Raw genomic sequence first — 9,536 nt, forward strand, 5'->3', positions numbered from 1 at the left:
TTATTTTGGGAGATTTGAACTGGAACATTCTTACATCTGTATCAGACTGTTTTTAAAGAACTGTGTGACTCTCTGGATCTCACTCTATTAATTAATGTTCCCGACCAGACCGAATCCCAGAGCACCTAACAGATCAACTCTATTGGACATTATTCTAACGAATACCTCTCACAAATACACATCGACTGGGATATTCTGTAATGATGTCAGTGATGACTGTGCAATTGCTTGTGTTAGAAATACAAAAATGACCAAAGCGAAACCCCGTTATATTTAGAAAATACATTTTAGACAATTTGATGAGCAAGTGTTCTTACATGATCTGTACCATAATATATAATAATAATATTGACAGGGTAAGTCTGATTCCCGATGTTGACACTGCCTGGGACTATTTTTACATGACATTTGTGTCCATTTGTGATAAGCCCCTGTGAAGAAATATAGAATCAGTGGAAGGGACACTCCCTGGTTTTCAGATAACTTGGCACAATTAATTAGAAAGAGAAATATATCTTGGGCTCAAACTAGACATACAAAAGCTTCTGTTGACTGGGCCTCCTTCAGAGCGCTAAGAAACACATGAACAGGGTTGATCAGGAAGTCCAAATCAGATGACTATTTAAATGTAGTCACAGAGAACCTAAACACCCCTACCAAGTTCTGGAAGCCAATCAAATCAGTGTCAGGTTCTAATGTCTCCTCTGACCTTCCTGACCATTTAATGATGGATTCTAATGATGTGAAAGATGAAGCCCATATTGTAGGGGTTTTAACAAGCTCTTCATATATGCTGGTTCAGTTGTTGATAATGGTGGGACCCAGGCCTCTGTCAGCTCTGTTACAGTCAACTATGATATAGGCCCTCATGTGAACCATTTTAACTTTGAGCCTGTTTCTTATACTGATGTCTATAAAGCACTAAAGGACATAGACACTAAAATGTCTGCAGGTCCAGACAACCTGGACTCCGACCTCCTTAAAGATAGCAGCCGGTATTATTACTGAACCTGTGGCTCACATTTTCAATTGGAGTCTCTTGACCAATTCCATATCCAGCATTTGGATATCAGCTTATGTCCTCCCACTGCTAAAGGGTGGAGATCCCTCAGATGCTAATAACTATGGTCCTATCTCTAAACTCCCTATCCTGGCCAAAGTCTATGAATCCCTAGTGAACTCAGTTAAAAAGCTCCTTCATTGAAAAGAACATACTGAGCAGGGTTCAGTCTGTCTTCTGTTTGTGGATTCATCAAAGGCCTTTGATTCAGTTGACAATGAATTGTTGCTAGCTAGACTCAGAAACATTGGTCTCTGTGAAGGAGCAGTAAATTGGTTTAGGAATTATCTTTCTGACAGAACACAATGTGTATATACTGACAATCACAAGTCTCGCTTTCTTGGAATGAATATAGGTGTCCCAGGGTTCCATTTTAGCTCCAATGTTCTCAATTTTTATTAATGATTTGGGAAATGGGATGCAACCAGCAAAGTTACATCTATTTGCAGATGATACAGTCATATATTCATGTGCTCCTTCTATGGTTCATGCTGTTGAAGAGCTCTAGTCACTGCAGGCCTCCCTTTTATGGTCTCAAACTGGCCTTGAATGTACAAAAAACTAAATTCATGACCTTTCCCAGAGCTAGAACTCTGCCAGAGAAGGTTAGCATTGTCACATCTGGTGGCTTATCCATTGAAAACGTGTCATCCTACAAATAACTAGGTATTTGGTTGGATGACAAGTTGTCCTTCAAAGTTCATGTGGATAATCTTGTGACAAAGCTGCTTAAATTTTCTCTCTGTTGTTGATTATGGTGACTTGTTGTATATGCATGCAGCCTCCTCTGTCTTACAGAGACTGGACTCTGTTTATCATGCAGCCTCCTCTGTCTTACAGAGACTGGACTTTGTTTATCATGCAGCCTCCTCTGTCTTACAGAGACTGGACTCTGTTTATCATGCAGCCTCCTCTGTCTTACAGAGACTGGACTCTGTTTATCATGCAACCTCCTCTGTCTTACAGAGACTGGACTCTGTTTATCATGCAGCCTCCTCTGTCTTACAGAGACTGGACTTTGTTTATCATGCAACCTCCTCTGTCTTACAGAGACTGGACTCTGTTTATCATGCAGCCTCCTCTGTCTTACAGAGACTGGACTTTGTTTATCATGCAGCCTCCTCTGTCTTACAGAGACTGGACTCTGTTTATCATGCAGCCTCCTCTGTCTTACAGAGACTGGACTTTGTTTATCATGCAGCCTCCTCTGTCTTACAGAGACTGGACTCTGTTTATCATGCAGCCTCCTCTGTCTTACAGAGACTGGACTCTGTTTATCATGCAGCCTCCTCTGTCTTACAGAGACTGGACTCTGTTTATCATGCAACCTCCTCTGTCTTACAGAGACTGGACTCTGTTTATCATGCAGCCTCCTCTGTCTTACAGAGACTGGACTCTGTTTATCATGCTGCCTTCTTGGGGTCTCCCTTGAAAAGAGACTGCAGCCTCCTCTGTCTTACAGAGACTGGACTGTGTTTATCATGCAGCCTCCTCTGTCTTACAGAGACTGGACTCTGTTTATCATGCAACCTCCTCTGTCTTACAGAGACTGGACTCTGTTTATCATGCAGCCTCCTCGGTCTTACAGAGACTGGACTCTGTTTATCATGCATCCTTGCGCTTTACTACAAATGCCAAGTCACTCACCCACCATTACACCTTGTACCAAATGGTAGATTGGACCTCCCTTCATATGCACAGAAAGATACATTTGTATGTGTTCATCTACAAAGCCATTTTGGGTAAACTCCCTCTTTACCTCTGTATTCTGGTCTCCTTCACCACTAGCAGTTACCATACCGGGTCTGCTCGGTGGTTGCTACTCAAAGTCCCCAGGACATTCACAGTATTAGGCAAGACTGCCTTCTCTTCTTGTGCACCAGAGGCATGGAATAGTCTACAATGCATGCTTCAACTAGATATGTTAGTGCCACTGAATACATTTAAAATATTGATGGGATGTTTTTTTGGGGTGCTGGATCATGTTGTATGTTTTTAATGATGTAATGTATTGATTGTTGCTGCCTTCTTGCCCAGGTCTCCCTTGAAAAAGAGACTCTGGGTCTCAATAGGCTTTTCCTGGTTAAATAAAACAATTGGAGAGGGAAGGGTTCTTTAAATCTGTTAGGAATAAGAGGGTATGATCAGCATACAGGGCCACTCAATGTTCGAAATCTGATGTTTTAATTCCTCTAATTGACGGTTGGGCCCTTACTGCAATGGCAAAGGGTTCTATAGCTAAAAGAAAGAGTCCTGGACTGTCTGGACATCCTTGTCTCGTGCCCCCGAAAAATCTTAAAATGTTGTGAAAAAAGTTGTTAGTTGCAACTTCTGCAGTGGGGTCTGTATATCATATCTTAATCCATTTACCGAAGTAGTTCCCAAATCTCTTAAGCACTTAAAATAAGACCACTCAACTCTATGGAATTCCTTCTCTGCATCAAGTGAGAGTATGGCAGTATCAGTGCACATGTGAAGGGTCCCCTATGTCTTTACTCAGTACTTTGTTGATCACCTTTTGGCAGTGATTACAGACTCGAGTCTTCTTGTGTATGACGCTACAAGCTTGGCACACCTGTATTTTGGGAGTTTCTCCCATTATTCTCTGCAGATCCTCTCAAGCTCTGTCAGGTTAGACGGGGAGTGTTGACGCACAGCTATTTTCTGGTCTCTCCAGAGATGTTCAAGTCTGGGCTCTGGCTGAGCCTCTCAAGGACATTGAGACTTGTCCCGAAGCCACTTCTGCGTTGTTTTGGCTGTGTATTTCGGGTTGTTGTCCTGTTGGAAGGTGAATCTTCGCCACAGTCAAGAGTTCCTGAGCACCCTGGAGCAGGTTTTCATCAAGTATCTCTCTGTATTTTGCTCCTTTCATCTTTACACTCGATCCTGATTAGTCACCTCCCTGACCAAGGCCCTTCTCCCCCGATCTCAGTTTGGCTGGGCGGCCAGCTCTAGAAAGATTATTGGTGGTTCCAAACTTCTTCCATTTTAAGAATGATTGAGGCCTTTCGGTCATATCCTTGGACTAAAATGATTGACACTCACATGCAAGCCTAACATCATGTGCAAAGGGCCTCTGGGTAACGTAGCACATTATTCAATGGAATCGCTGTTTCTCCACAGGCTGTTCATTTCTGATCTTTGATACTTTCTTGGTTTATTAAGGTATCATGTTATATATACTACGTTAACGCTATATATGTATGGTCCATTTTGTTACTTAGTATTGTTAGGTTCTAATTCTCAGAGTAAAAACTTTATGGACTCTATGAAAGCTCAAACCAAGTTTATTCTTCTCAGAGGATCAATACAGCTGCATTAGACAAAGACATTGTTCACACAATCACTGATATTTAACCCTTTCTCCTAGGCTGAGTCTCCTCCTACACATCTGAACAAATATTGTATCTTCACTGCCAGGCAGGAAACTAAGTGACACAGCCACAAACGTGTCTTTTTCCCTTAAGATCAGATGTTTCATCGATTAGAACATTTGCAGAATGTCGGCCAAAATCCATCTTCTCTCACTGCCAGCCACTGGGCTTCATCTCACTACCATATTTGTTGGTGAGTGGAAACACTAAGCAAATGCTTAACATTCCTACATCCAGTGAAATATCTCTCATTGTTCTATCTGTGGGTGCACGGTGGTAGTGGGGGAACAGGAAGTTCCAGGCAGGCACACACCATTCTTCAGAATAAATAATATATAATAATATATAATAATATATGCCATTTAGCAGACGCTTTTATCCAAAGCGACTTACAGTCATGTGTGCATACATTCTACGTATGGGTGGTCCCGGGGATCGAACCCACTACCCTGGCGTTACAAGCGCCCTGCTCTACCAACTGAGCTACAGAAGGACCAAGAAAGAGCCAGAACTGTGATGTCCAGAACCTTTGTGTTGGTTTCTATTTATTACTACAGGTATGTAATAGCCGGTTTAAACTTCCTAATATCAAAACAACATGTCATACCATGCTAGGTAACATCCGTTACTACATCTTTTAATAATAAGAGCTTTGCAATAGCCTTTGACTTTCAATGATGCGCCATCTCTAATGAACCATCGAAAAGTCACAACAGAAAAGTACAAAGAACTTTTATAGCCAAGATACACCCTTCTCAACTTACATGACAAACCACAGATCTTATGAACAGTTCACAAAGAAAGACTTTTACTTGAGAGAGAGGAGTATCCCATAGCCAGATAGCATTCGCTATTAATTATCGTTCAGGTTGGTCCCTAAGATGAGGTTCTAATCTCGTTCCTGGTACTTCATAGCACAAAAACATTACCTCATGTTATCTGTAATGCTCTTTAGGTTTTATCACCCAAAAGACATTGTAAATCTCCTCTGTCAGTGCTCTATCATAGAGGCCCATCCTCAGTGGAACACACACAATAGTTAACAGAATACTCTGTCGAATAAAACCATTATAGTGCAATACAAGGCGTATAACAATCTTGCAATTTTCCACGACAGTTTGTCTGAGGAAATTATGTACATCCATTCAATCAATTTGAGATATCTGAGTTTGTTTAGCATGTTATTGGTTTTGTGTAAAATTCACAAGCTGGTAAAATGGTGGCACCCACTCTGTCTGCGTCAACAGACTTCAGTGCTGGTCCACAGAGACAATTTCACGGTCACACTACATTTCTGAAGCAGAATGTAATGATTATCAGTTTTCTACATGTTTACTAATATCCAGACACATTAAGATGTTTCTATATCTATAAATGTTACTATGGTGTGAATGTGAAATAAAATTGTTTTTTCATTGAAATAATACAGTAAAGACAAGGTTATTCAGGAAAATAGTACATAGTGATGCCTAAAACACATACTGCAACTTTGTACTAAATGGCTTTTAGTCATTTATGCAAATTTGGGAAACTCTACTCTAGGTTAAGTACATTTACGTTGTGTAGACAAATTTAAAGCAGGTACTTTCTCTAATTGCAATGAATTCATGTTTTGTTCTAAATGCTTATCTACCAGATCTATTGAAATGAGATCAGTGTTTGACCTGCACCTAAAAATGATTTCCAGCACCTATTTCAGTCCAAGTCCAGCACTGAAATAGATCATAACATTTAAAAACAAGAAGAAATATATATATTTTTTAGAATAAAGTGCCAGATCTGTCAAGACAACTTTCTGTCTGTTTCACATTGTTACTATAGGACAACTAGAATTAAGTCTGAGTTCGGTAACATCAATAGTGAGGACAAACCCAGCCTGCCTCTCTCCTTCCACACTGATTCCAAACCTACAGTCACTGGGTCCTGATTGTGACAGTGGAGCCCAGTTTGCACTGCAGCATCCAGAGATGAAGCTGGAAGACTGCAGTCGAACAATGGAGCTGAATGTCAACATTAAAGATGAAGAAGATAAGATTGAGAAATCTCTTTCTCAAGGTAAGAGAATACCAATATTGTGCAATGCTGTCATCAGGGCAAAGGGTGGCTATTTGAAGAATCTCAGTTATAATGTATTTTGAATGTTTTTTTGTTTACTACATGATGCCATGTGTGTTCTCATAGTTTTGATGTCTTCACCATTATACAATGTAGAAAATAGTCAAATAAAGAAAAACCCTTGAATGAGTATGTGTTCTGAAACGTTTGACCTGTAGTGTATATCACAACTGACTGGTTCTTCTGATGTTGTTCACACAGGAGACCATGTTGAGACATTCTCTACATCCAGAGAGAAACAGCAGGAAGATCACAGAGCTAAGAGGTCTCACCACTGCCCACATTGTGAGGAGAATTTTTCAATTCTATCAAAGCTAAAATTACATGTAAAAATACACACACAATCTGTTTTCCTGTACTGACTGTGGGAAGAATTTCACAACCTCAAAGGCTCTGACAGTTCATCAGAGAGTGCACAGAGGAGAGAAGTCATACCCCTGCTCTGACTGTGGAAACAGTTTCTCTCAACTGTGCACCTTAAAAAGACATGAACATATACATACAGGAGAGAAGCCTTACTCCTGCTCTGACTGTGGGGCGAGTTTCTCTCAACTGTACAACTTAAAAAGACATGAACGCATACATACAGGAGAGAAGACTTACTCCTGCTCTGACTGTGACAAATGCTTCAAAACATCAACTGAGCAAAAAGTTCATCAGAGAACACACACAGGAGAAAAGCCTTACTCCTGCTTTTACTGTGAAAAAATCTTCAGAACATCCTGATCAAAAAGTTCATCAGAGAAATCACACAGGACATAAGCCTTACACCTGCTCTGACTGTGGAAAGAGTTTCTCTCAACTGGGCGATTTAAAAACACATGAACGTATACACACTGGAGAGAAGCCTTTCTCCTGCTCTGACTGTGAAAAATGCTTCAAAACATCAACTGAGCAAAAAGTTCATCAGAGAACACACACAGGAGAGAAGCCTTACTCCTGCTCTGACTGTGGAAAGAGATTCTCTCAACTGGGCAAATTAAAAACACATGAACGTTTACATACAGGAGAGAAGCCGTACTCCTGCTCTGGCTGTGGAAAGAGATTCTCTCAACTGGGCGACTTAAAAACACATGAACGTATGCATATAGGAGTGAAGCCTTAATCCTGCTCTGATTGTGTAAAATGTTTCACAGCATCAACTGACCTAAAAGTTTGTCAGAACACACACTGGAGAGAAGCCTTACTCCTGCTCTTAATGTGGCAAGAGTTTCTCCCGATTGGGAAATGTAAAGACACACCAACGGATACATAGTTGACCGAAGCCTTATCAATGCACTGACTGTGAGAAGATATTCTACAGATTGGGCCATTTAAAAAGACACCAATGTGTACATAAAGGAGAGAAGCCTCATCAGTTCTCTCAGACCAGCTAAGATTAGACACTCCACTTCATTCTCATGTCATTAAATAATTGGCAACATTGAATTGGATAAAATGAAGCGTAGAACACTCTATTGTAAAAATAAATAAAAATATATAAAAAAAACAGTTAAGGACACCTGACTTTTTCCATAGCAGACCAGCTGGGCTAAGGAATGAAAACATTGGAAACATACTGCCTGGTCTGATGAATCCCTGTTCCTGCTGTTTCATGCTGATGGGAGGACTGGGGGAGGAAACCACGAGGACATACATCCAGTGGTGGAAAAAGTACCTAACTGTCAGACTGAGTGAAAGTTATGAAACCTTAATAGAAAATTACTCAAGTGAATGTGAGTCACCCAGTAAAATACTACCTCAGTAAAAGTCTAAAAGCTTTTGGTTGTAAATATACTTATGTATTAGAAGTAATTGCTAAAATATACTCCATCAAAAGTAAAAGTATGAATAATTTCAAATTCCTTAAATTAAGCAAACCAGACTGTACAACTGTGTTGTGTTTTTTTTATATATTACAGATAGCCAGGGGCTGACTCCAACACTCAGACATCATTTACGAATGATGCATTTGTGTTTAGTGAGTCTTCCAGATCAGAGGCAGTAGGAATGACCAGGGATGTTCTCTTGATAAGTGCGTGAATTGGACCATTTTCTGTTATGCTAATCATAAAAAATGTAACAAGTACTTTTGGGTGTCAGGGAAAATGTATGTAGTAAAAAGTACATTTTGTTTAGGAATGTAGTGAAGTAAAAGTTGTCAAAAATATAAATAGTAAAGTACAGATACTACTAAAGTAGTTATTTAACTAATTTTTACTTCAGTACTTTACACCACTGCCTGCATCCATGCCATGTGTCAGCATTGCAGGCTGGTGGTGTGATGGTTGGGGTGTGTTTTCAGGGCTCACATTGGGCCCCTTGATAAAAGTTGAGCAATGTTTGAATGCCACGCGATATTGTGAGACCAAAATTGCAAGATTACGTTATATTAGTTGAATTTGATCAAATGGTTGTTTTATGCAACAGAATAGAGGGTTCTTATAACTCTGTGGTTTCTGTGTGAACTGAAAAGTGGGACTCTGGGAGATTTAACACTGACAGAAGATTTACATTGTCTTGGGTTGATAAACCTTACAAGACCGCATTCCATAGCATGAGTTAATGTGTCTGTCCTGAGGTACCAGGGGGAGATGGCTCCAGTGTGGAGTTGGGGGGCCAGACCCTGGTCTCTACACAATGAGAAATTAGTATATTTCATACGAATCCTTACCTTGTGGCCCATTTCATAAATCTGTTGTTTGTAATGAACATCCAGGAGGATGGACTTTGCTATAAAATGCTGTGGCTTAGTCCTGCTGGTTGGGCTCTCAACGAATCACCTACGGTCATTGACCAGCTCCATTACTGCAGTAATTAATTAATAAAGTTGGAATGTTTTGAAGAAATGTATAAGTCTCTCCTTTTGATTACAATAATTCCACCACAATATCTAAACATCATTGCCAATCAGGTGCATCCCTTCATGGCGGCAGTGCAAATGGATTTTCTTTTCATTAGGATTATGCCTTATGCCACAAGGCTTGTCCAGGAATGGTTCCAAGAAC

Source organism: Oncorhynchus gorbuscha, unplaced genomic scaffold (genome assembly GCF_021184085.1).
Source record: "Oncorhynchus gorbuscha isolate QuinsamMale2020 ecotype Even-year unplaced genomic scaffold, OgorEven_v1.0 Un_scaffold_1135, whole genome shotgun sequence".
In the NCBI taxonomy this organism is placed as follows: domain Eukaryota; kingdom Metazoa; phylum Chordata; class Actinopteri; order Salmoniformes; family Salmonidae; genus Oncorhynchus; species Oncorhynchus gorbuscha.